Below are 17946 nucleotides of genomic sequence, written 5' to 3'. Positions count from 1 at the left end.
GCTCTTAAGTTGACATGAAGAATTTGTGAAATATTGGTAATTATTTGGAAAAAATGACTGACAATGCAGAAAACTTTTTTTATTTAGGAACAGTGGTCTGGTGAAGCATTTATCACTACATATGTGTCACACTTAAAAGGCCAAACACACCTCGTTTACAACTCCCCAGTTGACAGCCATGACTCCGTCTAAATTGTACCCCCCAAGCACCCTCTTCATGAGGGACGCGCATGGAGTGGATGAAAGTCCCGACCTCAGCACAGCACCAAAATTGCTGGCTGTCAACCTGCCCTGCCTGTGTAACTGCCACTGACGATTTGTCTGCTGTCCTACGGTGGCTGTCTGGATGGCAGCTTAATGGTCTCTGCTCAGTCGCATTGAGGCAAGAATTGCCTCAAGCCCCCGACCCCCATGCTCCTTCACCAGCTCCGGCACGTTGAAAATGGCCTGATGTTGAGGCTGCAGCTCTGGCTCAGGTGACAAAAGCCATGCCATGCCACGCTGCGCCCCTCAGTGCAGACCTAAACCAGTCTACTTCCTCAGTGGCGATGTCTCTGGCCAGTGGGTTGTATGTCTCCTCTTGCTGTTGGTAGAGTTGAGACACCGGCTGGACTACTTTTGAAGTGCCAGGCTTCCTCCACTGGCACTCAACTTCTGTGGAGCTGATCTGCCAAATGGCAAATATTGCCAATGCTGCAGCGTGGCTGCATTTGTACATCCCCCGTGAACAACCACAGACAGCGCTCTGCATCGCGCCATCCTCTCCCATGTAGATCTGTACAAATAAAGTAAGTACCATGTTTGTTAACATGCTATAATAGATTGAATGAGCAATACAAGGATGGTCCAGATCTGGGGGTGGGAGGGTTTATTTTTCCATTGTTTTGTCCTCTTGTCTGATTGTTGTTATTGTTTGTTTTTTCTGAAGTTTTTGTAATTTGTGTTGTATTGGTTGTGATTGTACATTGTATTTTTTTTTAAATGTGTATTACATTTTTGAAAAACATTTGATCAACAAAAAAGGATTTGGTCAGGATCTAGACTCAGTGTGTAGTTTATGAATTAATCAATGCTCTCTACATTAGGAAAACACATACCAGTGTACCAGAGGGAGTCACACACAGCTGTGCCTAGATAACCATAACCAAACAAATTGACAAGATAACCAAAATCCTTGAATCTACACACAGCAAATAAACTCAAATGACACAACGAGATGTAAAAAGGAGATCACACATATAGTCGATATAAAACTGGCCGCTTCAATCTGAAGAGCAACTAAAACAAAACACGGGAGTATACCTTGTTCTTGTGAACACTAATGTTATCCACAGCATACACACCCGTATACAGTACACCCGTTCTAGGTTCTGATTGGCTCTCTAGGTTGGCATTCTAGCTTCTGACTGGCTGTCCAGGTTGTCAATCACAGCCGTGGTTCATATTATGCTAGTCGACTCGTAACATTGCTAAACTTTTTTTCTTGACGGTTTTCTCAGTCAACTAATGCTATTGATAACAGTAACATAAATTAACACAGCCCTGCCCACTGCAGTCATTATATGCCGGGTCTGTGGTTCATCATCTTCTTTTTCATTCTCCTCCTTATTGACTGACATTAACGTTAAACATTGCACTCATGTTACTCACCGAAACCTTGTAAAGCCGGTCCCGCATGCTGGCTCTTACAGAACCGACTAACTCCCCTTTCGTGTATGTACAGCTCTCAACGGGCCCAGACTTGTAGTGATTTTCACCTCGTTTTATACTTGTATTCTCATTCTGAAAGAATGAGGTGAAATGTTCCAACGTGACGGTCATCTTTGTGTTGGTGACGCGTATTGTGCGGGACCAGAGACATGTAGTTCACTGAGCGGCTTAACATGAAAAAATGTGTTACTTCACAGTTTTACGACACATTTTAATTTTTTTGACTTGCAAAATGTTCTTTTAAATTGACAAACATCATATGTGTCATTCGTGGCACAATTCAAACGGGATCAAAAGATACGTTTTCTCTCTCCATTGAATTCAATGTATAATTTTCCGCTTCCGGGGTCCCATGGAGGCTCCCGGAAGGGGAGGGACTTCGCCTCTCTATAACGATTAAACACATGTGTGCATTCTTTATAAATGCAAACCGAGTCAAGCCGACTCCGGAGGTGGCGGTATGCACCTTAAAGTTGTTTGCAATCCGCCAAAAAACCGAGAGAAGAAGAAGAAGAAGGCGAACAAGAAGAAGAAGCCGACTCGGAGCTGTCCGACTTCAGGCGAGCTTTTTGAGACCTCCCCAGGCTGCGATCGGCTATTCTCGTCTACTTTCGAGGCAAGCCGCAACGCGTCTCAAACAAGCCTACAGACAGACAGAGAGGGCGGGACACGGAGGAACGGCGAGACGGCAGTGGTTGAAACAAAGCGGTATCTTTTGACTGGCACGGTCGAAAAGGTCGAGGAGTGAAGATCAGTTGAACGTTTCTGTGACTCCGCCCAGCGGCTGCTCTTATGAGCATATTAATTTAGTATTGATTGATTGATTCTATTTTGTCAAGTCACTTGTCAAATATTATAATTTTTTTTTAGATTGTGGAAAACTAGAATATCAGGTCATTTTTAGGAGTGTAACAATACATTGTTCTTAAAAAATATGTTGATCCAAGATCAACGACCCAAATTCATCAACACAGTGAATACATTAATAGACACCATCTTCATCTTTAAGGTGCCTTTATTTTTGAAATTCCCATGGCATGTCTTTGTGTTCTGCATATTTGTATAATGTCAAAGTCATGTTTATGTTCATGTGTATGACATCATCATAATGTGCCTGAAACGTGGTGATGCTAATGAGCATGCGCAGAAACAATAAACGGCTCTTACTCCAGGCCAAACTCTGAGCGATAGTGGTCGTGTGTTTTTTCTGTCCGTTAGCATTGTTACACTACTTTGGCTGACTGCAAACGTGGAGACGTCTGCTGAATTATGTCCCACGCAACAGGTTATGGGCCCAGTCAAGGAGGCCAAAGGTGGTTTAAGTTGTTATTCGACAGTAACGAGAAAAACTTTGAGTTATGGGAGACGAGGTTTTTGGCGCACATGGAACTGCGCGGCCTCAGTGAAGTTATCCTGGAAGAGCCAGCGATAGACTACAACGACGAACAAGCACTTGAAGAAGACGCAACAAAGAATGCAGAAGCATATGCTGAATTAGTGCAGTGTCTAGATAATAAGAGTTTATCAATCATAATGAGAGACGCGAAACGAGATGGAAGAAAAGCGTTGGCAATACTCCGAGAGCACTACACGGGAAAGGACAAACCACGAGTCGTGAGCCTGTACTGTGAACTCTCTTCTGTCCACAAAGCAAGCAACGATACCGTTACTGATTATATTATTCGAGCGGAGACTATATTCACGTCTTTGAGAAGGGCCGAAGAAAATATCAGTGACGGGTTGCAGATTGCCATGGTAGTGAAGGGGTTACCGGACTCATTCAACCCGTTTGTCGTGCACGTCACTCAAACCAACGACCATCTAACGTTCGGTGAGTTCAAAGCTAAACTACAGAGCTATGAGAGCACTGAAAAATGTAGGACGAGTGACATGAATGCGGACGAGGACGGCGTTATGAGGACTAGCGGTGCGAGGACATGAGGACGTGGAAGAGGGAAGAAGATGGACTTAGATGACACTGAATGCTACACGTGCGGAAAGATGGGGCATATGGCTAGGACATGCCCTAACGAGATCCAAGCGAGGCGAGACGAGCGATGATGGGACACGCCACACCGAGGCCTAGGCGGAGGGCTGGGCCGTGATCAGGTGAAGAAGGCAGACGGAGACACGGAGGATGATACCGGTGCATCATTCTTTTCCAAAATAAGTGACTGTCAAAATCAAGTGGGAAATAAGAGAGGTCTTATGGTCGACTGTGGTGCCACGACACACATGATTAATGACACGGCAAAGTTTAAGACAATCGATAAGAGCTTTAGAACCGAGGACCATGTGATAGAGCTGGCAGATGGAACGAAAACGACCGGGATGGCGAAGATGAGAGGAGAAGCCGAAGTTGTTCTGCTCGACAGCGAGGGATGGCAAGTGAAAACGAGGCTCAAACGAGCGCTTTACATCCCATCTTTTCCACAGGACATTTTCTCCGTGAAAGCAGTGACAGCCAGCGGAGCTGAGGTCCGCTTCAAGGACGGTGATGATTGGCTGATTCATCAAAATGGTCCTAAGTTTAAAATGGATGTGTATGGTAGGCTATATTACCTTAGCACAGTAGAGGATGAAAATACTGATGATGTTTGTAATGGTTTTCATGACATCCAGACATGGCATAGAATACTTGGTCATTGTAATTTTGAGGATGTGTCTAAACTTGAGAAAGTGGTTAAAGGTATGTCGATCAAAGGGAAACATGACATGTCTAACAATAACTGTGAAATATGTACGCAGGGAAAATGTACACAAAGCAGAAACAGGCAGGCAGATGCAAAAGCTAAGACAGTACTAGAGCTAGTACATACAGACCTATGCGGTCCAATAGAACCAGCAGATAAAGACAGGTACAGATATGCAATAGCATTTACTGATGATTATAGTGGGATGATTTTTCCCTACTTTATCAAAGCAAAGAGTGATACAGCAAAAGCTACTGAAAAATTCATAGCGGATACTGCTCCATATGGACACATTAAGTGCATAAGATCTGACAACGGTACTGAATTTACCAGGCATGAGTTTCAAACTTTACTTAGGACGAAAGGGATAAGGCACGAGACAAGTGCCCCATACATACTTACCTCACCAGAACGGTACTGCCGAGAGAGGTTAGAGGACCTTATTTGAGATGTCACGATGCATGCTATTAAGAGGGTAACCTCCCAAAGCAGTTATGGACATATGCTGTACAAACAGCAGTACAGATACGTAACAGGTGTTACTGTAAGCGTCTAGAGCAGACACCATACCGTGTTTTTACTGGCAAAACACCCGACTTGTCCAACATGAAATTATTTGGCTCTGAATGCTACGGGTATAAGCAGGATAAGAAGAAGCTAGATTCTAGATGTGCAAAGGGTATTTTTGTAGGATACGACAAATATAGCCCAGCATTCCAAGTATTTTATCCTGAGACAGGGAAATTCCTGAAATATAGGCTGGTAAAATGTATCACAAAGAGTAGTGCAGATAGTCAGACTCAGACAAATCATAATATGGATTTTGACCCTTATGGAGAAATTATTCCCACAACACCAGTAGGGACAAAAATGGTGAACCAGAATCAGAGAGAGCCTAATGTGGGTGTACAGCCCTATAGTGAGGAGAATATTGAGGCTAGTCAGATCCAGACAGATGGTACTCAAAGAGAGCAGGGAGAGAGTGTACAACGCTATCCCACTAGACAAAGAAACGCTCCAAAATATTTAACGGAGTATCAGTGTAAGGCTGATTTTAATGATGAAGGTGAAAATGTAGATTATTTCTACAGGGTTGCTTGTGACGTACCCAAAACATACATGCAGGCTGTAGGCTCAAAGAAATCAAAAATGTGGGCTGATGCAATGAAAGAGGAGATTAACTCTTTAACAGAGAATGAGACCTTCAGTCTGACCACACTGCCAAAGGGCAAGCAAGCAGTGGGAGGTCGTTGGGTATATGCAGTAAAGGAAAGCCCAGACGGATCTGAGATTTTTAAAGCCAGATATGTAGCTAAAGGCTATAGTCAAGTAGAGGGAATTGATTACAAGGAAACTTTTTCACCGACAGCAAATATGACTTCTGTACGTATATTGATGCAGGTGGCTATACAGGATGATCTTCTCCTACACCAAATGGATGTGAAGACGGCTTATCTCCATGCACCAATAGACTGCGAGTTATATATGGAACAGCCCGAAGGTTTTGAGGCAAAATCTAAAACAGGGGAACACTTAGTGTGCAAACTCAACAAGTCATTGTATGGTTTAAAGCAATCCGGGCGAAACTGGAACAAGTTACTGCATGATCATCTTACAGAGATGATGCTGATCATTGTGTCTAAAGAAAAGAGTCTGAGAAAGAAAGAGTTATTCTGTTGATATGGGTAGATGACCTACTTATAGCGGCCAATAACAACGGTTCACTCAGTGATGTCAAAGAGATGTTGAAGAGGAAGTTTAAAATGAAAGATTTGGGGGAACTTAAACACTTCCTAGGTATCGACTTTACACAGATTGAGGGGGAGATCAAAATGAGCCAAAAGAGACACATAGCAAAGATGCTAGAGAGGTTTGGCATGTCAGAGTGCAAATCAAGGTCAACTGCATGTAAGCAAAAGTTACATTTTGACACTGAGAGTGAAGTTATCGATTCAACAGGATACAGAGAGATAGTAGGTAGCTTGATATACATTATGACATGTACTAGACCTGATCTGAGCTGGATTGTGAGTAAACTATCCCAACACTTAGCAGAACCAAAACAACAACATTGGGCTGCAGCAAAACAACTGTTGAGGTATCTAAAGGGTACAATAGACCAAGAGCTACATTACAAGAAAAGTGAGGAAAGCCTAAAGCTTGAGGGATACAGTGATGCTGATTGGGCAGCCGATCAAAATGATAGGAGAAGCACAACTGGATATTGTTTCAGCTTAACTGAAAATGGTCCAGTTATATCCTGGAAAAGCAGGAAGCAGCCAACAGTGGCGCTATCAACCTGTGAGGCCGAGTACATGGCATTAGCGGTGACTATTCAAGAGAGCATGTACCTTGTACAGTTATTAAAAGGGGTAGACCATAATAGCCCACATGTACCAGTGAAGATATACGAGGACAACCAGGGAGCAATAGCTCTATCCAAAAACCCTGTATCCAGACAGAGAAGCAAGCATGTAGCATCAAATACCATTTTGTAAGATCTGCACATGCTGAGGGGAAGATATCTATTACATATTGTCCTACTGCAGACATGGTAGATAACGCCCATCCTTTATTGAGCTCTTGAGCTCCGGGCAGTGCTATAGAGTCCTTTTGGCCACTAAAAACGTATACCTTTAAGTATAATTTATTTATCTCAAATTTCATCTATACCCTGAGATCGCGGACATTGACATGCTGTTTTTTTATACTGTTGTGTCTTCTGTTTTGTTGAGCCGCAGACACATTTCCAGACTGGATTACATAAGAGATTTATTGTATCGTATTGTATTATCATGTCCATAAATAGATGCCTATCATGTATCTTAAGCAGGACATAAATCATATTGAATAGGGGCCCCATTGCCTCAGAAACATGTTCGCCTGATAAAGGCACACAGGTAGAAAGCCGTCGCACTTTCCTGTATTTTTCTTTGTTTCAATAAAAGGGGAGGTCAGCCTCTTGACTTCTAGTGAATAAGCAGCCAACCACATTCATGTTCATTGTGTAAGAACATCTGTTCCTGCCAGGCCGCCGGTTACTCCGCGCGTCCCCTCGCGGCTGCACACAGGCCACGGATCTCACCACTGGAAACAAAAGACTGGACATCACTCTGACCTTGTGGGATTGTCCACGCCCCTCTTTCCTCCCTTTCCTTTTCTTTTCTCTCTGTAGTTTGGCTCTCTTCCCTCTCACCGCTGTCAGGAGCAGGGTGATCAATCATTAAAATTGTCACAGGCTCTGGGAGTGGGATTGTCAGGAAGCCCACCTCCTGAAAGAGCCATGTTGTAGAAAAACATATCGACAGTGAGTGAGAGTTGCTGTCGTTGAGTAACATCTCTAGTCTTGTCATTCATTCTAACAAGCCTCACCAACGGCACTGACATCAATGATACTGGTCGCGCTTTTCCACTGGGCTAGACATGAGTCAGACTTGAAAATGCGGTGCCTGTTTGCAGCACTTTGCAGATGAGGTATCTGGTGAAAAACTGCAATCAGAAGCTTCTGTTGCAGGTTAATGAGTATTCAGAGCCACAACAGAAACAACCATTGCCTGGAGGGTGTCCTTGCTGATTTTGGCTTTTCTGTTTCCTTTTTAAAAAACAGGACTTTGTTGTCTGTAGTTATAAGTCAGACTGAAACAAAAGATAAATTCAGACACAATATTCTCCATACGTAGCACAAGTCCGGTAGAATTTTTCAATGACGTTGTGGGGAGACGGGTGACAGGTCTTACAATGACCCCATGGAATGACCTTGCTCAGTAACATTTCACATTCTGCCAGTGCTGCTTCTCCCAGGTGTGGCAGAGTCTCCCCCTGCGCTGTCGGAGAGCACCGTCCGGATCCATGAAACCAATCATTCTTCGGCATCACGGAAACAGCTTCTGACAGACGCGGTCGCCATGGGCGTCCTCCCCTGTGACCAACCTCGACGGGGGACCGGGGAGGTAAGGCCACGCTTGGAAACACTCCCCCGCCTTCCAGGGCTCTGCTTTAGTAAGGAAGCGTTTACCCATGCAAAATATTTAATTTTATTGTGAAAATCCAAGACACAATATTCTCAAACCAACCTGATATCATTGTTGATTATTAAATTGTGCCTCCACAAATGAGGAGGCAGAAGAAGAACAAAATGCAGCATATTAAAATGTAACATCTCAAAGTCAGCAATTGACACCAGAATGAATAAGAATTGCCAACGCAAATTATTGCTTACGTTTTATTGTGAAAACCCAAGACACAATATACTCAACCTAACATGTAATGCTTGTTGTAATGCAACCTGTAATGCTTGTTGATAATGAAATTGTGTGACTACAAATTAGGAGCCAGAATTTTTTTTTGCCGACATATGAATATCTTAAATCTCAATGTCAGTAATTGACAGTAGTATAAATACGAATTAAAGGTGGGGTAGGTACATTTGAGAATCCGGCTCGAGATACACTTTAAAAAATATATTTTTTAAATTTTATATTCCATTGAATGCTCTTAACATCCCGATAGCAATGAATATCTTAAGTGCTTTTGCAACAAATCCATTAAAAAAAATGTCATCTGTGGAAGCTGTAGTACCCGGCTAAAATAACTGGATGGCCTACCTGCCTGTCAGCCTTCCATCTCTGCACAAACTTATCTCGTGCCCTCATTGGTCATGTGCGCATTCGTGTGTGTTGGAGGAGGGGCTCTGTAAGGAAGTGGCAGATGTGTATTTTCAAATTCTAGCGCACTCGAGCTGGTTTCTCCAAAATTACCTACCCCCACCTTTCATACTTTTATTGTGAAAATCCAAGACACAATACCCTCAAAACAACCCCGTTATGCTTGTTGATTAGGAAATTGTGAATCTACGAATGGAAGCCAGAAATAAGATAAAAGATAAATAAGCCAACCAATGAATATTCAACATCTAACAGTCAGTCATTGACACTAGAACAAATACGAATTTCAATGAGATATTTTTTTGTTTATGCAGGTTGTGCAACATGAGGACAGTGAAACAGAGAAGTTGGAGAGAATAATTTTAAATATATGCAAACATATGAAATGTTCACGAGGTAAGAACGTACACAGACAGATGCTTGATATGCACCCAAAATGTCTTTGTATGCATGCGTTTATTAATAACTGCCTTACAGAGAAGCTCAAAATAAGGTCAATTAAATGCTTTTAGTTGTGACAGTTGCTGTGATAATCATTAGGTTGTGATTTCAACCTCCCATTGTTCCACATTGGTTTGTCTCTGCCTACCTTTTGTCTTTTGTCTTGTGCAATCCTCTGTCAGCGCTCTGTGTAGTGGGACGTGGCGATAAGGGAGTTGTTTCTGCATATCTACCGTTTAGCCTCCCACTGGGCGATATAGGGAATGGAGGTGAGGGTGGGGTGAGGGGGAAACATTACACAAACAAAATCTTGCCGCTTGATTACAAATTAAATCTGAAATAAAGTGAAGCCCAACTCACAGTCAACTGTGCTTGGAAAGATGAAATAGCATTGCAGGAGTGTTTTGTAATCAATAATGCATGGCTGTCCATCTTCAGGAAAAAGAGAAAGCCCCTCCAAACACACCAGAGGCATCAGACACTTTTCATTTCATGCTGAAGGTCAGCAGAGCAGCATGGACGTCCCTACAGTACATAACACGAGGAGGTAAACAGAAAATCCTTCTTCTTTTTTTTTACATTGGCTCGGTCCACACAGAGGTTTGTGTTTATATGCTGTCACGAAGGGACACTTTTAATTGGCATGAATTTTCTGATTAAGTGCTTGTAATATAATCAGGGTGGCTCCAAACTAGTGGTGTAATCTGATCGCTAATGTAATCTCATCTCTTTAATAACATGCTTTAGATGACATAATGTGTATTGCTTTAGCCTGCATTAGTGTACAGAAGACACCTATGGGCAAAAGTGAAGTAAAGGAAACAACACTGGCATTTAGGGGTGTACAATTATTAATTACCAGCACATATTAATTATTAGAGATGTCCTGATCACCTTTTTTTGCTCCCGATCCGATTCCGATTATTTGATTTTGACAATCTGCCGATACCGATTTTTACCGATCCGATCTTTATGCAATGCATTAAGAGAAAAAAAGCATTCAAGCTGTCCCTTAAGGTTATTTTTTTATTTAAATTGGATATTCTATCCAACATGGATATAGCTTCTTTTTTTCACAGCAGCATTGGATCAGTTCAGTTGTGCATCATTGGATCAAAACAAAATAAAGCTTATCAGTACTCGTTAGCTTACTGCTACAATTAGACACTGCACCCTGCCCACTCTGTTGCCAGATTTGAGAGAAATAAGCAACCAGGTCTATGAAAACAAGCCCCAAAGAAGCAACACATACATGATGTTGTGTAATTTGAAACCAAAACTAAGACCTCAGGATGACTTTAAGACTTGAAGATGGTCATTTTTGTTTTGTAACATTGAATACAAAATTTAAAAAAAGTATTTAATAAAAAATCCCGATCCCCGATTTTTTTCTCCCGATTCCGATCTTTTGAAAATCACGTGATCGGCTCAGATCCCCGATATCGTGATCATATCGGGACATCTCTATTAATTATAGCATATTATAGCATATGTCCTTCCTTTTCAACAGCTATTTCATAAAAGGCACAAAACTACACCTCACAATTTAACTTTTTGTTATAAACAACAACAAAAATAATTGAATTAAAGTTTTTTAAAAGAGATCCTTAGCTATTTAATCAAATCAACCAAACGACATCAAAAGACGCACTATGATGCTGACGTGAAGTAGCATGTGATCATAGGAGCTGTTGACCGCAGGTTTATCAACCACAGAGTTAAATCAATCCAATGTTTCATCGGCAGAAATCATGATCACGGACAATATAATGTATACAATTTTTAGTCACGTTACATTTATTCATTTTATGTTATTTTAAAGTTAATGTTAGCTAACATAATTTTAACTTGCATACAAACCAGATGGATGAACTTTGCATAGGCTAACGTTACTCTAGCTTACACTATGTGGCAGTTAAATCAGGATTAGCCTATGGCTGTTATCCTTGTTCAAAACTATTATACTTAAAATAACTTAATGAGCTTGTTGAACATTGGTGTAAATGTTTAATGTTACATTGCAATTAAAGCTTGGTGGCTTCTCACATTAGCCAGTTGCACACCGAGCTAGCTAAATCTATATTGAATATCCTGCCAATAAATTAGGTATCTCCTGGATACTTCGTTGAAAAAATAGACAGAATAACAGTGCTTCACCACCAGTGAGCAAACTTTCTTCAATCCTTAACGTATCACTGGGGTTGCGTTCCGATAATCCAAAAATCAGCTCCTAAATTCTAACCCTATCGTCTATTCCTTGACCTCTGAGTGAAACGTCACGGGGTTAAGGGATAGTGGATAGGAGAATTCAAAAGGAATTAGGAGAAGAGACTGCGGTACTTTAGAGAATCCGAATGCACTTTCACTATCCGACGTGTTTCCTACACGCAATTAGTAGTAGTAGTAGAAGTAGTGGGTGTAATCTGGGGATTTCACAAAATGATAAGGCGATAGAGTGAAATGCACTTCTAGCTTGATTACAATTAAAACTGTCTAGGCCTAAACCATGTTGGGAAAATGTTTGATAATTTAAGAACACAGCCTCCAAATATATATGATATGGGTCTATTCATTTTAAGACTGTAGAAATGTCACATATTAAACCTTAAAAACATGTTTCAGTGGAATGTACTTCCTTGCCCCTCTGAAACACACAACTGTTTCCCCCCCTATTCTAACCATTTATTTTCTTTCCTTGCTTTATAATCAGTACCTAATAAGCATTTTAATTATGCCCTAAATAATGTAAGATAACTTTTACAGGCTGTAATCTAAACACTAGTTATAACATTAACTTATATTGATGACTATACAACCAGTTATTATAGCCACTTGGCCTGGAAATAAATTCATCCTTGCACTCCTCAACGTTTTTTTATGAACGGCCATCTGCTGGCTCCAGATTACTCTTAAATATTAATCCCTCTCCATCCTTACTGCATTATGACAGTATGCTCATCACCTGCTTGGGACTCATCATCTATATCGATTTCCCTCAAGCTTCCGCACCTCTGGATGTTAAAATATTCTGACCTCAGCACTGCCTCTCCTCGCAAACACTCTTAAAAGCACACACATACGCAGTCACCCTTTGTACACACGGCAACACAGTGAATGCTAATCTGTGAGTGCCTGAATGCAATGCACACAAGGATCCCATCCCCCACCTTTTAGCCAAATAAGTGTAGAGCTCATCAGATTTGCAGTTATATTTGCTTACACAGATGCACATAATTACACCTGTATCCACACATGCTTTATCGGACTGTAAAATCCAGAGTGCTGAGGTAATGCTCGTGCACCGAGGATGACACACGAAGATAATCAGCTCTATGCCACAAGAAGCCATGGACTCCGTGACAGCTCAGATCAATTAGACACCATTAAAGGCTGCTCCCAAAACAGCCATGGAGACTTCCTAATGTCTTCTTCTCCCTCTGCAGGGTGCTAACAAAATCTATCTTCCCTCTCTTGCACCAAACCTAATTACAGGTAGGAGATGCACTGTGTGAGATGAAAAGCCGGGAGACGCTTTGATGGATGGTGGGCTCCAACTAAACAGAGCAAACAGGTAATTAACATGACAATGGGGATGAAGCAGGGGTCTCATACAAAGACACAAGGGTGGTGGTGCTGGGGGTGGGAACGGAGGTGTGCATATGTGTATTATGAGCGAGCGTTCGTTGGGACAAAAGACACCAAAGTGGAGAAATAAAGTGAAATGCTTTCACTATGCGTGCTGTGGAAGTATAGCAGTCCTGCAGGGAGCAAACCAGACACTTAATGGAGGTGTTGAAACCTTGTACGGAGATAAATAATTTATCCTTTGACAAAGTATACCTCATAAAATGTTCATCGCAGCATATTTTTGGTGAATTATGAAGATGTGATCACTGGATCAGTTTAAATTGTCAGGTGTAAGAAGTACCGCCCCTCATCAAACGGCGTAAAACATCTGAACAATTTATCTCTTTATTTCCCTGGCAGTTTGCAAGCTGAGCTGACTCACTCTTACACACGAAACATTAGCATTGAGTGTTTATATGTCTCATTAAGACAGAGATAACACTAAAAAGGTGAAGTGAAAGCAACAGCACTGACTTCCCCACTGTATTTTATGGCTCACGAGAATAAAAAGCACGCTTCATGTCCTCGGGGAGTTTCATAGCAGAATAAATGGCTGTGTAACATGATTCTTCCACGGAAAATGTGTTACACCTCTGTCAAGGTTTCTATGTGAGGATGGCAACAATTGCTTGGCAGCCAATTTGCTAGGTAACCAGTACTACTTCTTGTTATTTCACACACTTATATCAAACACACAATGAGACATCATTCACATTACAGCATGGGCACATGTGGCCCAACAAAGAAATGCAAAGAATGGGTAGGTAGCATCCATTGTGGCAGACATATATTAATCATTTTGTATTTTTCACAAATAGGTTTTCATTTTAGCTATATCCATCTTGGCACTGTCAAGCACTGCAAACCACAACAATGTATCTAATAAAGTGTTTGCAACATAATTAATGACTTCCTGTAAGAGCAACAACTTAAAATAACCTCTGACAATAGAGTAGTATGACACATTATTGTAGTCCGAATAAAAACAAACTGATTTTTCAATTGAATTTTGGAATAAAGCACACAAAAAAAGGTCTTTGGCAATTATTTAAAATCCTTACACATTTTGTTCCACTTATTAACACCACTTTTATCAGTTGAAGCATAAATGCAATTGCCAGAAGTAATAAGCTAACCTAATGTACGTATATAAACGAATTACATCACGGTAATGGAAACAGCAAGCTAGAGCCGGACTTGTGTTCTGCGTGATGACATTTAGCTGTCAAATGTAGCCACTTTTTAGATTTTAAGACACATAAAAGCTTCAGCCATTTACCAGTAGTTTATTTATTGACATATATTTTGTCCAACAACAAAACATAAAGCTTTTGTAAGCTTGTATTAACCACATACCTTATTTCGGGCATTTAACCAAAAAGTTATTCAAAAATCTATTGGTTTCGAGACATGGGATGTGCTGAAATTATGACTCGCTTCTGGACTTAGAACTTATTCCTGATCCACTCTTTGTTGAGCACTAAAGACCCCACTAATGTGTCTAAGAAAGTATTTGCCACAGAAGGTTGCACAGTAAAATACAACTTCCTGTTAGAGCAACAACCTAATGTAGACAGATATCTAAGTCTTGGTCATACACCCAGTGTGTGAGTTCAAATACAAGTAACAAATAAGCACATAGTAGAGGTGATAGGCCAGAAAAACCTAAAAGAGTAAGTCCAGCTTTTTGTAGTTTGTCCCGTTTTCTCAGATTACTCAGTGTACTGTCTGTGATGTGATAACTGGCACCAATGTCTTATCTTGTGTCTGTAATAACTGTCTAGTCTGCAGGCAGAAAGTCATACATATAGTCAGTGTTGACAGCTAGCATTGTTCTGAAATTGGATGGTTGAATATTCTTAATCATGTAATTAAATGTGCAAGGCTTGTTGACAAATTGTTGACAAAGGTCTGAGATGATTATTGGGAACAAATACATTCTACATCCCACATGTGTATTAGTTTTAAGACTTATGTCTTAGGTTCGGTTTATTTTTACTGTCTGTTTTTTCAGCATGACGTAAAAACAGTTTTCATGAAAAGTGTTGGAATGGTGTAGCATGGGCTGAGGAAGGACTCATTACATTTTGGGAATGCAGTTTGTAACACTTTTCTTAGTGGAACTGCTAACATCTAATGAGACTTGACATGACCTTAGGCTTTGTACTGTTTTTATATTTAAGGGGTCATAAAAAAAGGTTGCAAACCAAAGGGTTACTCTTTGAATATCTCTTTTAAGTGTTAAGTGGTTATGTTTTCCGTTGGGTTTGCTGGTTTGTTTGTCAACAGGATTACCAAAAAAGCACAAGACCTATTTTCATTAAGTAGGTGAAAAGGTGTCACGGTCCAAGGAAAATCCTACTCAATTTTGGAGGGGATCCAATAACTGGGCAGATACACCCATTGTTTTCCACCTCACAGATCAAATCTTAGTTTGTTCAGTAACCAGTAAAAACTATAGCTGACGAATAGGTGCAGTACATTAAAAGCAGAAGAATTGTCATCTAAAATGAGTATGGAGTCAAATGGAAATACTCATGGTAAGTACCTCAAAAACTGTACTCGCTTAAATTAATATACTTTTAATTAAAAAACTAAATATTTTTGCCATGTTGATATTTTGAGATATATCTACCAAATCTTTGGGTGATTCCTTTGTGACCCTTTCAAACTCTTCCCACCTATGGAAAACAATGGTAGAAATAAACTCCCCCTCCTTTTCCCTTTCCCAAAATCTTTTTCTTTAAACGAGATGATCTGTTAACATGCTGCAAAACACTGTTTCATTCAGAACCGGCGTTGTAAAATACGGCTGTGGCGATGTAAATTCCTTGCCACTGGCGATCAGCTTAGACTACATTCAGACCCAAACACACACAAGCAAATGCTGTAACCCCCTGCTCGATGGCCCGTCACATGACTGAAATACACAGTAATTCCGAGTCCACGGCAAAAAATTGTTCCTGCGGGATTAGTGTTGTGGACAAGACTCCTTTGTTTTGGAATTTCAGTCCGACATTCTCTCTGCTCTCATATCATTTCACAACTAGAAAAATCCTTTCTGCTCAGTTTGTAATCAGCCAAATCACACGGAACTGCCACCGTCCTGATAACTATTAAGTGACCATAACCATGCGTCTAACGCCAAGCTATATGCCCGGTTAGTACAATACTGAGGAGAGAGTATGAGAAGCGCTTTCAGGAGGGACGCTCCGAAACTTCAAATACACATTTGTCATGCTTTTAAGTGATTTACAAATGAGAGGCATGCTGGCTTTGTGAGGGAGACGGAGAGAGAGGAGTTTCAGTGAGAGGCTTTGTGTGTGACCCTGCCTGCATATAGATGGAGTTTGAAATTGTGTTTGTGCGTCATCAGTAGTAATTAAAACCATGAGATAGACCAGAGCCAACAGTTTGTTTATGATAAAAGTGGTCATTTTATAACAATTATGTCTAAAGATGTTACCATCAAGTTCAAATGTAATATTGATACGCTTTTGTGCTAGATTACAAATCTTATATATGCAGTTGGCACATTTTACAGACATACGGCAAGATTTCTAGGTCCTTCCTAAACTTTGATATTCTATTTCTACATAAAAACATGAACCCTAATGACAAACAAAGGGAACATATCCCCTAATTAAGCGGTATTAACTTTATTTCTGTCGACTTGTTACATTTAGGTACATATTTTTTTATAGTTAATTCATTCACTTACTCTTCACAAATCATTTGATCGACATTTGACCTACTTTAACTGTGCCGAATGTATGTTGCTTCACAACATTCAATAAAGAGACAAGAAAAATAAAAAGTAATTTGAAGTTTGATAAGGGAGGGAAGGAAAATGGAGATGTTGGAGATAGTATATTTTCCTGAGTCTCTGTTTTTATTATTTCTCTATGGCACAAAGGCAAAAACAGCAGGTGATGAGGTATTGTAACACATTTCAACATCAGTTTTGCTTTTGTACAGCAGCGTATTGTTACTATGCCTGAAAAAGTTATTGTTTTAATGTCATAACAAGATATTTCCACGTCGTTTTGACATACACACTTCATGTTATATCAAGAGACTTTCCTTGTAACAATTTACTATTTTTATATAAAGTGAAAGTATTCAGGTGAACATATCTACTTATGACATGAAAATGGCTTGACATAACTTTAAAAAGCTTATTTTTAATCTAGAATGGCGGCATTAAGCTTCCTTACTTTTTATATAAATCTAAATGTATGAACCTTTTATTTATAAGAAATGTAAGTGGACGTTTATGAGTAATTATTTTATATTAACTTAACTGCAATTCATTTGACACCATTCCCAATCATTCCCACGCACGCACGCACGCACGCACGCACGCACGCACGCACGCACGCACGCACGCACGCACGCACGCACGCACGCACGCACAGACAGACAGACAGACAGACAGACAGACAGACAGACAGACAGACAGACAGACAGACAGACAGACAGACAGACAGACAGACAGACAGACAGACAGACACACACACACACACACACACACACACACACACACACACAAACTCTTTCACTCTCAGGCACACAAACACAAGCACATAAACATGTCGCCACCATCAGCAGTCTATAATAATATACAATATCTCTAGTAGGGGTGCAACGGTTCACAGAATTTACGGTTCGGTTTGTACCTCGGTTTGGGGGTCACAGTTCGGTACGGGTTCGATACAACAAGAAAAAGCAAAAAAAACTCCCAAATGCATTATTCCAGGTTTTTTATTTATTTATTTTGAACAGTAGTGCAAGTTTCAATTTACAAATAA

At 40.6% G+C, this 17946-nt stretch overlaps 2 protein-coding genes across 2 annotated transcripts in view; one reads left to right on the top strand and one right to left on the bottom strand.

Annotated features, from left to right (window-relative positions):
- LOC307046360 (uncharacterized protein) overlaps positions 1-17946 on the bottom strand; it is a gene marked incomplete at its 3' end in the record, with an annotated part of 109984 nt that overhangs the window by 8837 nt on the left and 83201 nt on the right. The window lies entirely within an intron of this gene.
- LOC307046042 (zinc finger protein 516-like) overlaps positions 2889-17946 on the top strand; it is an 85310-nt gene continuing 70252 nt past the window's right edge. The window contains exons 1-5 of the mRNA XM_079692172.1: positions 2889-4231; positions 8190-8353; positions 9382-9777; positions 9947-10055; positions 13001-13079. The gene's annotated coding sequence lies outside the window, so the exon portion shown is untranslated. The remainder of the gene's footprint in view (positions 4232-8189; positions 8354-9381; positions 9778-9946; positions 10056-13000; positions 13080-17946) is intronic.

Source organism: Notothenia rossii (assembly GCF_949606895.1).
Source record: "Notothenia rossii genome assembly, chromosome: 7".
NCBI classification, from domain to species: Eukaryota; Metazoa; Chordata; class Actinopteri; order Perciformes; family Nototheniidae; genus Notothenia; species Notothenia rossii.
The sequence above is the reverse complement of the archived record's forward strand: the minus strand, read 5'-3'. Positions and strand labels throughout refer to the sequence as shown.